The sequence below is a fragment of the Sus scrofa genome, unplaced genomic scaffold (genome assembly GCF_000003025.6).
Source record: "Sus scrofa isolate TJ Tabasco breed Duroc unplaced genomic scaffold, Sscrofa11.1 Contig1914, whole genome shotgun sequence".
Taxonomy (NCBI): Eukaryota; Metazoa; Chordata; class Mammalia; order Artiodactyla; family Suidae; genus Sus; species Sus scrofa.
In genome coordinates this window covers 719,321-738,816 of record NW_018084979.1, presented here as the reverse complement: position 1 = coordinate 738,816, position 19,496 = coordinate 719,321, and the positions used below count along the sequence as shown (strand labels likewise).

At 55.7% G+C, this 19,496-nt stretch overlaps 1 protein-coding gene and 1 pseudogene across 5 annotated transcripts in view; both read right to left on the bottom strand.

Annotated features, from left to right (window-relative positions):
- PPP2R5C (protein phosphatase 2 regulatory subunit B'gamma) overlaps positions 1–19,496 on the bottom strand; it is a 138,813-nt gene that overhangs the window by 60,796 nt on the left and 58,521 nt on the right. The window lies entirely within an intron of this gene.
- On the bottom strand, positions 4,057–10,362 carry LOC110258360 (annotated as a pseudogene).

Below are 19,496 nucleotides of genomic sequence, written 5' to 3'. Positions count from 1 at the left end.
GGGTTTGGTCCCTGCCCTTGCTCAGTGGGTTAACAATCCGGCGTTGCCGTGAGCTGTGGTGTAGGTTGCAGACGCGGCTCGGATCCTGCGTTGCTGTGGCTCTGGCATAGGCTGGTGGCTACAGCTCCGATTGGACCTCTAGCCTGGGAACCTCCATATGCCACGGGAGCAGCCCAAGAAATGCCAAAAAGACAAAAAAAAAAAAAAAAAAAAAAAATCCATGGAAACACAAAGGGTCGACACTAACAAGACCCCGGGAGGAGAACAATGGTGGTGGGGGGGTGGGGGGAGTTGCTGCTCAGAAATTGACACTCACTAGAAGCCCGACGAGGATCCATGAGGATGCGGGTTCGATCCCTGGCCTCGCTCAGTGGGTTAAGGATCTGGCGTTGCTGTGAGCTGTGGTGTAGGTCGCAGATGCAGCTTGGGTCCCCCGATGCTGTGGCTGTGGCATGGGCCGGCAGCTGTAGCTCTGATCTGACCCCTGGCCTGGGAACTTCCATATGCCGCAGGTGTGGCCCTGAAAAGCAAAAAAAAAAAAAAAAGGAAAAGGGAAAGGGCCGGGTCCTGCACTGCCCCCCAGGACTTAGGCGCCTGACTTAGGACACAGCGGGTTACGCAGCAGCGGGGACAGGACAGGCTTTAAGTTCGTGGCACTGGGACAAGGAAGCGTGCGTGGACAGGAGGGAAGGAAAGGAGGAAGACGACGCTGGAAGTTCCCACAAGGGCCAGGACCTGATCCAAAGACACAGCTCCAGTGCTTGCAGAAACTAACACACAAGAACGTCTCACGCAGAGAAGACCTTCTTAAGACCTAAGCACAGCGCTGTACCGTGACCTCAGAGCGTTTTCTTCATTCAGACACCACAAAAAGCGAAAAGACCAGGCACAGAGTAGAGAAACTCTTTGAAAACAGAGTCGACTAACCACTGCCCAGAATACGTAAACATTCCCAACAGATCAGTAAGTAACACCCAGAGAACCAACAGAAAAGCAGGCAAGAGTCTTCATTGGGCCTCGCTCAGTGGGGCATGAACATCCACCAACGGCTCGAGAAAGGACTGCCGCTCGCGCGCGTTAAAACCACAGAGAGATGCCGCCAGGCCCCCGACGGATCAGCAGGCCCATCTGACGACACGGCGAGGGCGGGGGGCCGTGCTGGGCTGGGGGCCGCAAGCGTGGAGGTGGACAAACGTGCCCATGAGCCGGGAACTGAGCTCCTGGCACCTGACCCACTGAAAGGCAGACCCACGGGCACCACAGCCGTGTGAAAGAACCAGCACAGCTGGGCTGACAGCTCAGACCCGAAACAACCCAAGGTCCCCTGCCCCGCCTGTGGTGGACCTGACACAGTGCTCCCAGGCTCCAGAGATGAATGAGATCCACAAGCGAGATAAAGAGGACTGACTCCAGATGGTTTGGCTCAGAGTCCGGGAACAGGCAGCCCGAAGCCCCAGGCAGGACCTGTGCGGGCCGGGGACCTGGTGGTGGTTACATGAATGTCTGCTTTGTATCTATTCCGTATACTTTGTATTCGTATCTGCTTCTCTGAGTTTCATCACACACTGAAAAGGCTACAGAACACGTGAATAACCCCTCAAAGCACCGACACACACAGCGGACTGAGCCTCCGCCTCTCCTCCCAAAGGTACCACGGCGCAGGGCCTGTGTCCCCAGAGCCACCCAGCACGCACAGCCCCGCAGAGGCGCACACGGAGTCTCTCCCACGACGGTCAGAGGCATCAACACTGGCGACCTGCAAACCAACCTCGATCTGCCCGGGACTGGTGCGAGCGCACAGACACACACACACACACATGCCCGAGCCCAACGCTTCCTCATGGCCCTCTACACAGTAGTATTGATGCTGAAGAATTTAAGCTCTGGATATCTTTTTTTTTTTTAAATTGAAAAAAATTTCCCAACTGAGATGAAGTTTGAAGCACTCTCTAATTTTTTCTAATTATATAAAGTTTCTCCCCCTCCTTTCCTTTTTTTTTTTTTTTTTTTTTTTTTTTTTGTCTTTTTAGGGCCACACCTGCAGAATGTGGAGGTTCCCAGGCTAGAGGTCAAACCAGAGCTGTAGCCGCTGGCCTAGACCACAGCTCTCGGCAACGCCGGATCCTTAACCCACTGAACAAGGCCAGGCATCGTTACCGCTGAGCCACAACGGAACTCCTCCCTTTCTCTCTCTCAAGGAAATTACGACTCCAGAAGCATAATACAAAAATGGTGATGTGACCTGTTTACTGGATCTAAAGCACCTGGTGTGAAGCAACGGAGACACGGACACTGAGATCTCGAGTGGGCCCCAGCCCTGAGCACGTGGAGCCTGCATCATCAGGCACTAGTCTAGAAATGTCCCCAACATATACATGCCAGGCACTGTACCAGGCATGACAACACAGAGATAAACTAAAACATGATACTTGACCTAGAAGGCAACCATTAAAACATGTGAGAAGTGCTATGACCGGCGAGGTGCGATGGCCCTGGGGTGGTGGGCTGGGGGTGTGGGTGCAGAGTGGGGTGTCCTGGGGGCTCTTGAGCTCGGCCGTGGCAGGGCCGGGGCCACGCTCCTCGGGCAGGCTTTATACACAGGTGTCCACCTTCTCGAATCAGAGGACTTTGAAGTTACATGACAAATTCCCCTGGAAAACCAGTTTTTCTCCCAAAGAGAGAACTTTAAGTGAGGACAGTAGATTACATTTTACAAACCCTAAATTAATTACACTGGACGCTGAGCCCTGCATTTTCACAGAGGAGTAGCTCTGTCTTGTTCGGCACTTTATTCCCAGTACCTAGAACCGCCGGGCACATGAACACCTGTTGAATGAAAAAACTGACCGGAAGGAAACAGATTCAGGTAATTTAACTACGTGGTGCCATAATTTAAACCCTATTTATATGCAAGTAATGACCCATGTGTCAGACGCCTGGGCACCTTCGGCTGGAAGAGCCGGGACGTGCTGTGGGCAGGGGGTCAGGTCACAGAGGGAGGCCCGCAGGCAGGTGGGCGTCACAACGTGACCTGGGGATAAGAAGTTCTTCAGAAATGACACAAGGGGACTGAGAAGAAGACGCCAGAGGCAGGAAGCTCTGCCTCAGGGGAGGAGGCTGCACCCTCGGAGCCTGCGAGCCAACGTCCCCTCTTCTCGCGCGGTGACGGCGATGGTGGCGGCCGCGCCAAGCACGGGTCTGCCGGGTGCTGGCCCGGAGCGGCCGTTTTTGGTCACTGGGGTCTCTCACACCAAACCGCTACAACCTGAAAGCACCGTAAACACACGGAGTGAAATACTTGCACGCAGATGACGTGACGACACTCATTAGCGGACGGCCGCCCTGAGCCTTGGCACCTACGTCATTTCAAAACTGAGTTGATCCTTTCAAACGGTTCTAACGTGGCTGGTGGTTTTCAAAGCCACAATAAACCTTTCTCCAAGGTCACAATGCACGTATCACAACTTCGCCGTGTTAATACTTACCTCTTCCATGTTCATGTCCCACAACTCAAGTTCATCCATTGTTGTTGTTGTTGCCTTCTAGGGCTGCACCCTCGGCATGTGGAGGTTCCCAGGCTAGGGGTCGAATCGGAGCTAGCCACCAGCCTACACCACAGCAACACCGGATCCTTAACCCACTGAGCAAGGCCAGGGATCGAACCAGCAACCTCATGGTTCCTAGTCAGATTCATTAACCACTGCGCCACGAAGGGAACTCCTCAAGTTCATCTTTCACTTGCCGTTTCTGCTTTCTTTCTTGGCAATCCTTCTTCTTTGGTCTTTTTAGGGCCACGTCTGAGATATATGGAAGTTCCCAGGCTAGGGGTCGAATCAGAGGTGCAGCTGCTGGCCTACACCACAGCCGCAGCAACCCGGGTTCTGACCTGCCTCTGCAACCTACACCACAGCTCACAGAAGCACTGGATCCTCAACCCACTGATCAAGGCCAGGGATCAAATCCACATGCTCGTGGATACTAGCTGGGCTCTCAACCCGCTTAGCCACAGCAGGAACGACAGGAACTCCCTCTAAGTAACTCTTTTGTTTTTTAAAAAAATCAAAGGGCAGTTTATTAAAAAAGAATCAAAACAGAAACTCTAAATACCAGTGTGTACATTGTACACATTTAAATGACTCACAAGAATGAAAACTTCATTCATTTTTCACAGACATTATCCTACCACCTTGTTGTTCATCAAAAGATGTTGGAGAGAAACCTGACTCCAACTGGCATACAAGATTGCCATTGCAGAGACCTTATTTCAAACATGCAACAGCGCCACTGGTAATAGAGCTTTGGAATAGGTGCTCATTCTAGTATGCCACTACGAATAGGGTAGAAAGCAAGGGAAGTTGAGAATTTGTTCTAAAATGGAATGGGAGCTGTCACGGTCTACACCAGCACTCCTCATTCCGCTGCTGCCTTTTTTAGCAGGTGCTCCTTGTTGATCCTGAAGCGTCCCCATCCCTCTTCACTGGACAGATCGAAGCACCTCTTCTTTTGTAAAGTCGATAGAGGCTTCTTTCCACTCAGCTCCCAAGAAGCGCATGCTGCTACAGTGACATTTCATTGCAACCTGGCTTAGATTCTTCAGGATTTCTGATCCTATGCCAAAGCCTCTTCAATCACTCCTCACAAAGGGGTCCTCAAGATACAACAGTTTGCCAATCCATGGGTCATAAGTAAAACAGTGCACGGGCAAACCAACGATGCTGTGACCTTCCGGAGTCAGCTGCTCCTTGGGCACTTCTGCAACCAGGCAGTGGGGGAAGCGGTGCCCTCTGAAACCATCTTCTAGCGGACCTTTTCCAGGCAATACTACTTGTTCTTCCATGTATTCGTATTTAGCCAGTTCCTCGATCCGCCGCAGGATATCACTGCCGTCGGCGGCTGCGGCTGGGCGGAGAACGAATGTAGCCATTTTTATCTTTTGCTTTTCTTCCCTTTGCGAACCAGGCCCCTGTGCTTGAACAGCAGGAGGAGGTGGTTTCTCATTCGTTTCCCAGGAGCGTCCTCTTCCCAGTCAGGATGGCACCATGACCCGGCGAACCTCAGCGAGCAACCCAACGTCACCAGCTGGCTGCGACCAAAGAAACCGCGCGCCTCTAAGGACCTCGTGAGCCAAGCTTTGGCCCAGTCAATGGCGTCTTAGGTCTGTCGGGGTTTAATCACCCCACGGAGGTGCCTCTCCCTGGTCAGGTGTCTCAGCGGCTGTCACTTCATTCAAACTCGGCCCCAGCGCTCCCCTGCTTCACGCCGTCTACACTGCTAACGCGAGGAGCTGAGGAGCCCCCTGGGAATGCAAAGGGGACAGAGAGCTCACCTGGCTAGAGTCCTGGGCCTGGCTACCTGAACTACCTTCTGTCTGGTGCAGATCCAGGGCTCTGACAGAGGCAGCAAGCTCTCCCCCTGGTCCCCGGGTACGAAACGCACCCTGCTCCAGTCCTCCAGAGTGGAGGCCAGGGCACGGGCAACACCCAAGTGCTGCCAGCTCCATTAAGTCAGGCATCAGCTTGGTGACGCAGGACTGCCCTAAATCGCTTGTGCTTTACACACGTTTTGCTGGGGACGACCTGTAGCTCGAAATCCATCAGGAGTGGTTCCTCTTGGGCTGAGTCCGGGGCGGACGTGTGATCCTGTGTGACTCCCAGAGCCCACGGGCTTCTCCCCAGCCCGGGTGCTCCTCCCTCCCTCTGCGTTTCTCTGCCTCTCAGCCTGCCTTTCTCTGCACGGGGAAAGGGGGGGTACTCCCCTTCCTCACCACTCTGCCGCCCCCCGAGCCCACCAGTCCTCCCCCTGAAGGCCCAGCATAACTTCATCTTTACTTTTTGGCTGCACCCATGGCATGCAGAAGTTCCCGGCTAGGGATTGAACCCACACCACAGCAGTGGCAATGCTAGGTCCTTAACCCACTGCACCACCAGGGAACTCCCTCAGTATGATTTTATAAGGCAGGTATTTTCCTTTCAGAAAAAGCCAAGGTCCAATTCACTCCTGTTTTAGCACCCAGGAACCAGCAGCCTCACCAGGGACCAGGTGGGCAGAGAGCAGGGCCAGGAGAGCAGCTGAACCGAGATGAGATAAATGCCAGTAGAGACTGGTTTCCAGAAAAAAGCTCTTATTAAAAGGCAAGTGAACTTTGCAGGGAAGGAAGTCACAGGGAAGAAACAAACGGATGACTTCTAGCCCAGACTCTGTTGTGAGAACACGGCGAGGCCACGGCGTGATCCTGAGCCCCGGGTCCTGAAAACGGGAAAGCCTCTGGTGGACACACACGTCTGCTCAGGGATGCGTCCCCACCTCCTGCTGCGGGAACATTTAAGAGGAACTCAACAGCAGTCTTAACGTTTGACTTGAGTCAAGCTCCAGGAGCAAGGAGCCAGCCAGATCCCCAAATGGCGGGATCCACTGATGAGGCCGCACGTCCTGCCGCGGCACCTGCTCCCGACAGCCTGAGGGGAAGGAGTCGGTACAGGTGAGCAGGTCTCTGACACTTCTGGCGACGCGGCTCCAGCTTTCACTCACACTGGCGTTTCTGATGAAATATGAAACTGACCGTCAGCTCCAGCAACGTGGCAGCTCTTATCTAGAGCACGGGGCAGGTGTCATGGCAGGAAAAGTGACTCCTGCTACGTCTGGCAAGTCAGAGCCAGCTAAGGAAGGCTGCGGAACTTCCAGAATGTTCACCAGCAGACAGGACAGGGCAGAACGGTGAGCAGGATACAAACGCGACGTTTTTTCAGTTTTTGTTTGATGTGCTCTATTCCCTCTCCCTGCGCCTCAGACAGAGCTGAGCGCTTCTTTCCAGACGCGCGCTCTCACAACGGATTCCGGGCTCCCCACGTGGGTCCGGCCCAGAGCTGCGGCAGGAAGGAGCTGCGCAGGACACGGTCAGGTAAGCCTCGAGGGCCCGCAGAGCCCCGGAGTCGGGACCCGTGTGCCCCTCTGGGCGGCGAAGCAGGTGAAGGTCAGGGCTGGCCTCTCGCCCCTTGTGCCCCTCGTGCCCCCAGCCCCGCCCCGCAGGCTGGTATTAGTTAACATGTACCTGGCAAGGTTCCAGGCTGCCTCTTACCTGCCCGCCAGCTAATCCCCGCTCAGAGGCCAGGCGGAAGGACGTCAGCCAGCAAAGGATGGCAGCTCCCGTCTGCTCGGCCGGGGACACGCTCCCTGGGGGCTTTCTGACGTCTGACGCGGCACCCGGCCTCGCCTGGGGAGGCTCATGGAAGGAAATCGGGGGCACGGCGTCCTCTGCCTCTGCTGCCGTCAGCAGGTGACAGGTGTTCAACAGATGTGTGACAAGGACAGAAGCACAGGTGCTCAGGACCAGTGACTGGACACCCCGGGCAGGGCGTTCTCTGGGGCCGGCGCATGGGCTGCCCTGCGTGGAGGGAGGAAGGAACCCCGTGGCACGGGCTAAAGGCAAATGCTGCTCCAGCCTGTCACCCCACTGTCTCAAGGACGGGGGGATTTCACACAGGGAGACGAAGGGCCAGTGGGAAGTCCGGCTGGGTCGGTGAGGCCTGAGGCTGCCCCGCAGCACCACGCCGGCTCCCTCAGACGCGGGCCCCTTTAGGGCAAGGTGGCAGGGGTGAGTCGTGGTGACACAGGGCTCCGCAACCACCTGGTCACAGGGATGTCACACCGAGAGGGCACATCTAGGTGGATTCCCGGAGGGACAGCACAGGCCAGAGGGCGAGGGCCAGGCTCCCTCCCACTCCTCCAGCAAACAGTGACTCCGTGGGGCCGCTGGGCGCAGCAGCCCCGGGCCAGCTCTCTCTCCTCCTTAAAGGGAGGCCCCAGATCACACCATCACTCACGCTTCTCACAGGGCTGAGGGCAGCCCGCTCCCCGAGTCACACGCTCCTCACACGCTTAGCGCGGCATCCAAGGGGCTCACCAAGAGGTTTGTCTGCCCTTGGAGAGAGCGCGGCACCTAAACAGCTGACATCTTTACTATTAGTTAAAACAAGAAACACTGTGTTTGGTGCGTGTTGAGAGACATTCAGCTGATCCTTTTCTAAGGACTTGATCTCGAATTACATGGAAACTGAGTCATGCTTCTACTTGGTTCCTCTTTCCTTGATGCGCAGGGTCTGGTGAGAGCTTGGGAGAACCTGGCGAGCTGTTCCTGAATGCGGGCAGGGCACAGGGCAGATGCCCAGAACCACACCAGGAGCACAAATGGGCCGGAGGGGATGAGACGCCAGCCCCGTGGCCCGCCTGCCAGCCTCATTGGGTCCCCCTTGGCAGGCCCCTCACCCCCAAGGAAACTTTTTTAAAGGGCCACATCCACGGCATATGGAGGTTCCCAGGCTAGGGGTTGAATTGGCGCTGTAGCCGTGGCCTACACCACAGCAGCACCGGATCCGAGCTGTGTCTGCAATCTACACCACAGCTCACGGCAACGCTGGATCCTTAACCCACCGAGCAAGGCCAGGGATCAAACCCACGTCCTCATGGATACTAGTTGGGCTCGCTAACCACGGAGGCACGACGGGGACTCCTGGAGGAACCTTTCCTCTTGATAGCTTCCTACATCTGAAACCACAAGGACTTTATTAAAAACGTCACCTATGTACCCCCAGGGGGTGTGCTCACGGGACCCAAGGGCGTGGTGCTTGGGCGGCAGGCACCGTCCTTGAGAGCTGAGGCCATAGTGAGAATGGGTGACCTGAGCTGGTGCCATCTGGGGAAACCTTTAAATCCCACGTTTCTGGACAAAGTACTGCCAAAGACGGGTTCTTTTTGGTCTAAGTTTGCTCGGGGCAGCCTGAGGTCTCTCTAACTCTGCATCCTCACCTAGCAGGCGCTGATTAAGCCCCGAGACAGCGGCAGCAGGGGAGCAGAGGCTTGAGGGCCTGGAACTCCAGCCCCACCTGCTCCCCTTGGCGACCTCTGCAGAATGCTTCATCTCTCCGGACCCCGGTTTCCTCAACTGGGAAACTGGGGGAACCCTCGCGGGGTGGCTGAGCAGAGCAGATGTGAGCTGCTGGGGTGACGGCCAAGCCAGAGAAGGTCCTCAGTCACGGGGCTCGTCTCCTGTCACCATCAGACGCAGCGGTGGCTTAGCTGCTACCTCGCAGTCTGGCCTCGGCTCCCATCCTTCAAAACCGTCCGCTACGGAAGCCACGCTTCTCCTCCTCTCCAGGCATTTTCAAGCAGAGGCCGCGAATGTACCGCACTCAGCCCCGGAATCTGCACCGGACAAAGGAGGCCTTCCAGGCTGACGGGGTCTGCTTGCCTGTAACACAGTTCACTTGGACGTTCTGGCAAATAGGCCACAGGCTGCGATCTGCTGTTCTGGTTCTCGGGACGGCACAGAGCAAGGGCAACTACTTAAATGCTGGCTGAGGGGCTGAGCGAACCCCAAATCCAATTTTTACACACGTGCTTGCTGCTCACGGAGGAGCCACTCTGCCGGATGAGCTCACAGGTGTTTGAGGCTGTCCGCCTGTGCCGGAACGGGACGTGAGCAGAAAAATACCCTTCGCGTTTGAAAGGTTTCTAAAGGATTATGGTGGAGCTGGGTGGTTTTTTTGGGGGTGGGGTGGGGATGCTTGAAGCTCACATGTGTAAGAAGGTAAGTGAAACTGGAAAGCGTCAAGCAGACGAGGGCGGCAGGAGACACCGCTGCGTCCGGCTGCGCCAGGTGGCTTGACATTGCTGGGCCACAGTGTCCACATCTGACAGATAAGGTTTTGGCTCCAGAGAAGGTGCAAAAGCACTCCTCTCTGAGGCCAGAGTGCCAGCAGCAATTCCTAAAGGGGCGACGGTAAAACCACAACCAAATCTCTGGACAGAAGTGGGGGCGGAGCAGCGGGGCGGTGTTTTGATCCAGGAGAGCAATTTCTAAGCGGGCACCCCACGGAGGAGCGCCAGACCCAAGGGCTCGCACTTGCACGTGAGGCCTTCACCAGCAGTCAACAAGCATTCTGCATTTCTGAAAAACCTTTTCAGAAAAACAATCCATGCTGACTGTAAAATAGATGAAATGCAAGCACCCTAAGAAAGGCAAACCCAGAGGGAAGCACTGCTGGCGTTCGGATGGCAGTGGCGGGGGTGGGTGGGTAGGGGTCCACCGTGCACAGGTGCGCAGAGGCGTGTGAAGGAGCTACTGACAACCCCACGGCTGCTCCTGCTGCTCATCTCACTCAACCCTCGGACAATGTCCCCAAGAGCCACAAACAGACCAACGGCATCGGTAGTTGTTCGGAATTTCACTGTCCCTGGGAGCAAAAATCTAATAAACCCAACCTTCTCATGGGGTGTGTGTGTGTGTGTGTGTGTGTGTGTGTGTGTGTGTGTGTGTTTAAGTAACACTATCAGGAGTTCCTGTCGTGGCACAGCGGAAACAAATCCAACTAGGAACCATGAGGTTGCGGGTTTGATCCCTGGCCTCACTCAGTGGGTTAAGGACCCGGTGGTGCCGTGAGCTGTGGTGTAGGTTGCAGATGTGGCTCGGATCCTGCATTGCTGTGGCTGTGGTGTGGTCTGGCAGCTGTAGCTCGGATTAGACCCCTAGCCTGGGAACCAGGTGCGGGTGCGGCCCTAAAAAGCAAAATAAATAAATAAATGAATAAAAGAAGTTGATTGCTTTAAAAATAAATAACACTACCCAAAATGCTTTGATTTATGATTAAAGATGGGCCATATTTGTCTAGTTCTACTCCAAAACCCCACTGAAAGGGGCAGAGAATTTTGCGAAGGGCTTAAACCTTCAAGGCAATGGGACTGCTGGGCTGGAGAGCAGGCGGAGGGGGTGGCTAGGGGAAAACTGGGAGAGGGGGAAGGCAGGACGGGGGTGGCCGTGAGGTGGCGGAGCAGCAATCTGGGGTCCCGTGGTGAGGCCCCCAAGGCCCCAGGCCCCATGGAGCAGGGGCGCAGACCGGGAGCTGGTAGAACAGTGCTCACGGCCATCCTCCAAAGACGCCTCTGCCCTGATGAAAAAACCACAGCTCTCCCTCTGCAGAGCTGGCTTCGCGGGAAACCACAGAGCAGGTAGGGCCAACCTCCCGTGTGGCAGCAGCAAAGCTTGAGATGGTGTTTTTTTTATCTTCTGTTTAAGGGCATCAGTGAACGAATGCACCAAATGGCGAGGATTCGCAGGACCCGCGAGAACCGAGAACAGAAACCCAGAGAGATGAGCCCACACCAGGGTCGCCTCCGGGGGGAGCAAAGCAAAGCAGGGCCAGGGCCCGGAAGGAGGGGGTGCTGCTGAGACCCCACGCTCCCGGAATGTAAATACATACGCATGGGGCAGCGGCAGAGCACAGGCCCCAGGCTGACAAGTGGGTGGAGCCTAAGAAAGGAAACCCTTTGTGCCGACCTTCATGTTCCCACAGATTAGAGATTACTTCGGAAAGTTCAAAGGGGACGACACCACAGAGGGGGACCGAAGTGGAACTTTACCAGACTCGGTCCTCAGGTCGCGGAGACCCCGCTCTGCGGCCGGTCCCGCCCGCCCTGGGCTGGCCAGAGGCGTCTCTCCCCTTCCCTGCTGCCTTTGGCCACCGCCCCTCGGCCAGAACCAGGCCTGTTTCGGGGCCACCCCCCACCCAGTTTCCTGATTCATTCGTTTCTGCTTTTGTCCTCATGGAATCCAGTCACTCTTTCTGGGTTTTTTGGCCACGCCCACAGCCTGCAGCAGTTCCAGGGCCAGGGATTGAACCTGTGTCACAGCAGTGACAGCGTGGATCCTTAACCTCTGAGCCCCCAGGGACGTGCAGAACACAGGAGCTCCGTAACGCAGGCCGGCCCTTTTCCTTCGTTGCAAGTGTGGGAGTGGTTTCGGCGCCTCCTCGGGAAGCAACCACGGCGCAGTCACCGCGTGTTCCCTCCCTCCCTCACTGCAGGCCTCGAGGTTCCGGCGCGGAGAGCCAGGCCCAAGCCAGCAGCCCGGCCAAGCCCCGGCCTCACGGTCCTCATGGTCCTCACGCCCGCTCCTCGCAGCAGGACGGCGGGACGGGGACCTTGGGTCGGGGAATCGAGCGCGGATGCTGACGGATGGGAGGCGCCTCCACGGTCCTCGCGGTTCCGCTGTTCCCATTCCCGCCGGTGGCCCGCTGGAGGATAAAGCTTTCCACAGGGTCTTTTACCCACGTGGGGCAACGGGCAGGTAAACCCCAAGCCCCACATCCCATAAACAAAAGGATTTTAGGAACGAAGACACCCTGGAGCGGGGGCGGGCGAGGCGGGGAGGCCTGTCCTGCAGTTCACCTGGGCTGAAATGCGGGCGCTAAGGAACAGTGGGCGAGGCCCCGGCTCTCCCTGGCCTCCTCCCCGCTTTCAGCGCAGCAGGATCAGAGTGCGGTTCCCACCGGGTTCAGCCGCGTGGATCTGCGGAGCTCCTCTCCGCCAACGATCGCCTGTCAAACCCAAGAGCGCGGGGCGCACGTGCTTCTGAAGTCTCCCTGGTTCACGGTGACGACCGGCTGTCACCACCTGATCCGGGGCGGGCAGGGCGTCCAGGTGCTCCCCCACCTGACCCCGCCAGCCTTATGAGCAGTTTTGTCTAGTGGTCCTTCTAGTTCTGGACACAGAATCGTCTGGGTGGACGGCCCACGTTCACGAGGCAGTTCTGCCGGCCTACGGAGGCCGTGCTGAGTGTGGACACGTGACCCCGCCTCCTGGACTCTCACCGTGCCCTGGATTCAACTTTGCCTGCTACTAATTTACAGCCCTTGGGGTTGTTTGCAACTGCCTAACACAGCTTTACTTTCTACTTCTTTTTAATCCCCTTTTATCACCCATCTCAATGTAGGATTTCTTTTCTTTGAGGAAATCAGAAAATAAAGTTTGCTATATTGCGGAATTACCTTTTTTCAAGCACTTTTAAAAATTAGAGTTGATTTACAATGCTGGGCCAATGTCTGCGGTGCAGAAATGATACATTCTGTGTGAGTGTGTGAGTGTGTGTGTGTGTGCGTGCGTGCGTGCATTCTTTTTCTCACACTAGCGTCCATCCTGGTCTACCCCAAGAGAACGGACACAGTTCCCTGTGCTGCACAGTAGGACTGCACTGTTTATCCATTCTGTATGGAACAGTTTGCTCACGGTAGAATTTAAAGCAGAAGTTAGACCCACATTTATTTAATTTGTTACATATGAGAGTGTATATATATCTAAGGGTAAATGTAACTTCAAAAATTATGGAAAGAATCCTTAAATTTTGCTAGTCTAGAAACATGTATACAAAACCCCAGTCAAGCATTTAACACTGAAACATTAAACTTACTCAGTTTAAATAGCTTTTGAAAAAGAACTATCTTCAGACCCTTGAGATATAAACCCTGAAACAGAACTTTCCAAAATAACAGAATGACTTGTTTAGAGTAACGATAAACTTAGCTGTAAACATGTGTGTGACCCTAGAAGCTGGGATTCTGGTCTCAAGCTGGCAGGCTGGGACCCAGGAGGGAAGTCCCTGCCCGTGGCCGTGGCTGCACTGGCTGCCGGCTCTCTCCCAGGGGGCAGGTCGGGGGACTTCCAGCCCCAGCTCCTCATCCACAGCTCAGGTGAGGCCGCATCCAGCTTCCTGGCCTCAACCACGTAGAGCCTTTTGGATACTTTCTGCTACAAGTCTAATCTTATTTACTTTTGCTTGGGGACTAGAGAATTTCCATAAAACAATTTTGAAAATCTAATTTCCTACTGCATCTATCTTGCTAATTTTCCATGCTATCTTCACTTCTGACTCTTCTAAGGAATACTAATAGCCCACCACTATTCCACACTTACTGCGTGCTAGGTATTATTCTAACTCATCTAAGCCCATAAATCCTGCTATACAAACAAGGAAACATCCATTCAGAAATTAGGGTGACAAAGTTCAGAAGCTCAGACGTGACAGGGCACAGGCAGTGTGGCTTCAGAGCCTGTCCATGGCCTGTGAGGGGACAGTTCTGGCTTCCACGGTTGGCCAGGAGCCCTTTCAAACCTCCCAGGCTGGTGCCCATGTGCTGCCTGCTCCTTACAGGGAGAAGCACGGCCTTGCTCAACCTGGTCAGGTTCAAGACTGTGTCTCTCCCCCCTGCGACTCTATAAACCTTAACAACACCATAGAAAAATGTTACTTCTGAGAACTTAAAAACTCCCCCCCCCCCAAAAAAAGAAATCTGTGCATTAAGATCAGTGGTGCTTAATACAAACCACTTGGACACGGGCCAAGTTCCCCATCAGCGCGTGTCCTAGATGGACGCACGGGATGCACAAAGGAACCCTTTCAACACGCCACAGACGTCTGGGGTTTTGCTCCACGTGCAGCCTAAGGATACTACCACACACTAAATATCTCAGTCATCATCTTTCCTTCTACTGGATTCGCGTGAACGCAGCCGACTGCAAAGCGTGCCCTCAGCTGCAAGTCACCGGGGAGAGAGTCCCAGTTCCCCAGTTGAGCTTGTCCACACGCTCCAGGCGCTGGGACATCGGCTGTCACCGCACCTGCCAGCCTCCCGTGGGGGCCACAGCCCAGGAGCTCTGCGCCCTGCAACACAACAGTGCTGGGGCCCCCCGAGACCCCAAGCCCTGGAGACAGAGGCTGCAGCCCCCTTATTGGGAACGGGCTTCGAATACACTCCGAAGGGTGAACTGCTTCTCTGGGAATCTGGCGAGAGAGGGAAACAGAACAGAAGATCCTGCCAGGCCGTCTGACCTTTTTCCTCTGAGGCTTTTCAAATCATGTGCTCACAAGTGAGCTGTCTTTAAGAAAGTGACTTGCCAAGATTTGAGGAGTTTTTCTCAGAGCTCTCAGGAGGCGTGTGAGCTCTTGGGCAGAGGAAAGAGGAGTGCTACCGGTCAGCGGGCTAAGGTATGATTTTCCCAGCACATCACACAGAGACGCTGCTCTAGTCTCTAACCAGATTCCCGACAAGACCAAGTTGGCATCTTTTTTCTGCTTTTTTTTTTAGGGCTGCAGCCGTGGCATATGGAGGCTCCCAGGCTAGGGGTCCAATCGGAGCTGTAGCTGCCGGCCTGCAGCACAACCACAGCAACACGGGATCTGAGCCGAATCTGCGACCTACACCACAGCTCCTGGCAACACCGGATCCTTAGCCCATTGAGCCAGGCCAGGGGTCGAACCCACATCCTTACGGAGCCTAGTCAGGTTCGTTATTGCTGAGCCATGATGGGAACTCCCCAAGTTGGCATCTTACTGCACAAACCCTTTGTACCAACGCCCCGACCTGACAGCCGCCGGGCATCAGGTATGCATTCTGACTTCCCAGGTTCGAGACCTGGGTGCCAGGACTGGCAATGGGGCTCTGAAATTTTACCTACAAGACACCAAGTCTGGGAAGAGAATTTCTTCTGGAACAACCGCCTGAGCGTGAGAGGTAAACAGTTACTCTGATGAATCACTGGTGGCCTGTGGGACTTTGACAGCCAGGCTCCAGGGGCCTAATCTGGGGGTCACCTGACGTCAGCATCTTCTCTCCTGTTCTGAGAAGACTATTTTGGGGCCCAGATGAGAAGACCACTCCCCCGAAACTGGCCCTCGCTGTGGCCGACACGGTTTCTACCCTCGCGCACACAACCCCCACGGCCTGAGCGCGGAGACCAGGGCCTTCCTGACCCGCGGACAGGCTTCTGGGGGCCACGGCAGCTCGCTGTGCTCTGCCCGGACTCGCGAGGTAACCCGTTGCGAGGGATGCGACTGCCTGAGTGGCCCGAATCAGGGCGACTCGAGGAACGGACCATTCTTACGTCGGATTCAGTGAAGACGGACGTTGAAACCAAAGCACTCTGAGCCATAGAGGAGAGAAAACATAAAATGAAAACGTACTTGGAGCTCCTGCTGTTTCTGACACCCACACGAGAAACCCGTCCTGGGAGAGCCCGCCAGGCCGCGAGGCTCCAGGGCCGGTGCTCAGGGCCAGCAATGGACGCAGAATTAGCAGCGGTTACCCACGGCGGTGAAAAATCGTACCCCCGGCTCACACTGGTGACTTCAGGCAACTCTGATCCTGCAACAACTGCGTCAAACTGGCGGCGTCTGGGATCTCCCCGCTGGCCGCGGCAACCCCACCTTCTTAACACACCTGCTCCAGGCACACGACTCCGGGCTGCGGGAGGCTGAGGAAGAGCCCTCACAGGCCCCGGGTCAGCCCGAGGGGCAGATCCAGGGTCCCTGCCACCCGGACCCCACTCCCGGGCAGCCTGGCCGAGCCCAACACCTTGATCTGGGGCAATGTTTTGGCCAAGTCAAAGCTTTTCTCCTGAACACTGAAGGCCCATTCCATTCATCAGCTTCCACTCGCTGGGATCTGAACTCGGGAGCGACCGGTTCCAGCGTGCTCCCGACCCCGTGCCAGGAGCCCATCCTCATCGCACTGAACACCCCGCTGCTCCACGGGGAGGCCTCACTATTCCCACTCTGCAAACGCGGCAACGGCTAGAAATGACCCGGTGAACGAGGGCACCAAGGGCCGTGCCAGGGAGGCTGGGGACGGGCGGAGAGGGTGAGCAAGGCCAGGGCGGGATGGAAGTGGACTGACGGCTGCGAGCGGGGCTGCTGGGCCCAGAACCAAGTGGGAGACGGAGGAGCTCTCTGCAACAGTCTGCTCGGAGTGAACGCACCGCGCCGGCCTGGGCTCTCCCCGCGATTCCTGCCGCATCTGTGCACAGCCATCCTGTTGATAACTGGGCGCTTCTATTTAAATGGACACACTTTTTACAAAACCCTGTCCTGGGCAATAATAACCCCAGGAGTGTGGACTTGACTTGCCAGTTACCTATTTTTATATTCATCAACACGAAACTGTTAAAATAATACTCAACTGGGAGTTCCCGTCATGGAGCAGTGGAAACAAATCTGACTAGGAGCCATCAGGTGGCAGGTTTGATCCCTGGCTTTGCTCAGTGTGTTACAGATCTGGCGTTGCTGTGGCTGTGGTGTAAGCCAGCACCTGCAGCTCTGATTAGACCCCCTAGCCTGGGAACCTCTACATGCTGCGGGTGCGGCCCTAAAAAGACAAAAAAGACAAAAAAAAAGTTCAACTCTGCCTCAGTGAACACCACCTCTGGGGTGTGCGGGCCGCACAGGGAGGCAGCCTGGACGACGCGAGAGACCGAGGAACCTTCACCTCGTTCCCAGTTCTCTGTATGGACTCTCAGCAGCCAAAAGGCTCTGGGGTCTTCCTCTACCGTCCTGAAGGAGAAACCAGATCTTTCAGCCCCAGGAGGACATCCTGCCTCTCTCACTGAGGCTGCTGGCCCCGGCCGGTCTCTGGTTCTACAAACCAGAGCTCATTCAGGAACCCAGCATGAGGAACTCCATCGACCTCCAGCCATTCGTTCTTGTAGGTTCTGCCTTCACATCTACATCATACTGTCACTGCTAAAATGAGGGTGTCTTTGGACAAACCAAACTCAACTTCGACGAGTGTAAATATCAGATGAACTCTTCTACTTCAAAGAGTACACAGTGGTGAGGGTGGCGCGTCCACGTTACAAATCAGAGGCAGGGAAGCACCTCCCTTTGTGCGTTCGGCAGTGGTTTTAGCACCACAAGCTAGAAGGAAGCTTAAAAAGACGCTATGCCCACTGGGCCATTAACATGAACTGTTTCCTCAATTGTGCTGAAGTTCCATTCAAAGGCTTCCCAACTGGCTTCTAATAATTTTTTTTTCTTTAATATACTGTTCCAATGTTTTAGGTCATATCAAATTCTTGTTTTGAAAGTAGCCAAAATGTAAAATATGCCAGCACGTCTGATACACTGAACTGTCATAAACAGCAACAAGAAGGCTCCTATTTCATCTGCAGCAAAACAAAGAACTCCAGCAAAGCCCAGCAAGGCACCCTTCCTGCGGGCTGTTCACACCTGGAGAGCTGCCACCCTGGCTCTGCCACATGGCACTGCTGTTGTTCGTACCTGGAAGATGTGCCTTTGTCGTTTTCACCTGGTGGACAGGTAGGATACGGCAGTGCTCAGAACTGTGTGCCGGTGGAACGCAATTAAAGAAGCCCTGTCACGGCTGCAACCCCCCCGCGCCCCTCCACCCACCCCCACGAGCCCGGAGGTGGCGGCAGATGCCCCGTCGTGACTCTCGGCATCTCTTCATCCTCTCCTGCCCGTTTCCTGGGGCCTTGCCAGACGGCAAGCTCCTTGAGGGGAGGCCCTTCTGCTCACCTTTGAGCTCCCTGCTTCACGGATCTGCCTGAATTATCCACTTAAACCTCTGAACTCAAGTATTGACCCAACTTGACAGAAATCCCGTCTCTTCAACAGAAGAGGAGCGCTCTGTTAGACCTTAGCCCCCTCTGCTAGGAGCGACCAGTTCACCAGCCTGTGCAGCCCCCTCCCGGGCAGGCCCATCAGGAGCCCTGGCTCGGCGGGTCTGATGTACACTGATCCGGGCCGCCCTCCGTGGTCGTCGGCCTCAAAGCAGGACCGGGTGGGTCAGCACCCCAAAGCCGCCAGGGAGGCTGTTAGGGCTCCGAGGTGGACGGGCCTGGGCGGGTTTAGGAGAAACCCTCGTCTTATTTCGGGAGCGTGGCAGCCAGTTCTCGACTCTGGCGGACGGTCCCAGGCCTGGAGGCAGAATGTTCCAGGCTGTTAAAGGCGAATTGAGAACGTGATGGATCTGGAAATCCTCTCTCCTGTGGCCGACGGCCCCCGGGGGTCTCGGAGGCCGGGTGGCAGAGCGGCTGGCATCTTGACGGATGAACTTCAGGTTCCTCTGAGTCGCACCCTATCCCGGGCCTCTGCCTTGACCACAGGCCTGAACGAAGCAGACGTTTCTTCACAAGCCGCCTCCCTTCACGAGACGGTCGTGAATCTGCGGCTCAGCCGACACCACGCAGGCCCTACTTCAGTCCCGGCTCTCGGGGACGAGAACGCCGAGCGACCGAGCGACCGAGGCAGCAGAGGACCAAACAAACGACTGCGGAACTTTCCTTTTTGGTCACTATGGACACTAAACCGGCGTTCCGTTTCCAGTCCAACTGCAACGCCGCAGAGCAGAACACAACACTGACAACCACCACCAGAGTGGGGCTGCGCTGCCGGCAGCTCCAGAGGGAACACACTGGAAGGCGCCACTCCAGGGTGACAGGGTGGGGGCTGGGAGCCCCCGCGAGACCTGGGTGCTCAGGACCGTCCCTCTGCGACCAGGGCCGACGCACGGGAAAACCATCGAGACACTGACGACGCGCAGCACGTGTGCGAACGCAGAGTCCAAGAGGGGAAAATCGCCCGCCTCGAAAAATCCACCCTCGAGGACCTTAAGAGGGATCCTGAAGCCGTTAAAAGCAAAGCGCCACCGGCACCTTCAATGAAGGTGAGGCGACGAGCTCAATCACTCAGAAAACCAAGGGGCCTGGACAGCAGGGGGGGCAGGTCACCCCAGAACCCCACATCCAGGCAGGGCCCTAACCTGACATTTAACTCCGTGGGTTTTCTTCCGGAAGCAACAAGGAGAAAACGTCCAGAAACCCCAACACTGCCCTCAGAATCGCATTAAGGCTCTTACTCACTTAACGGTAACATA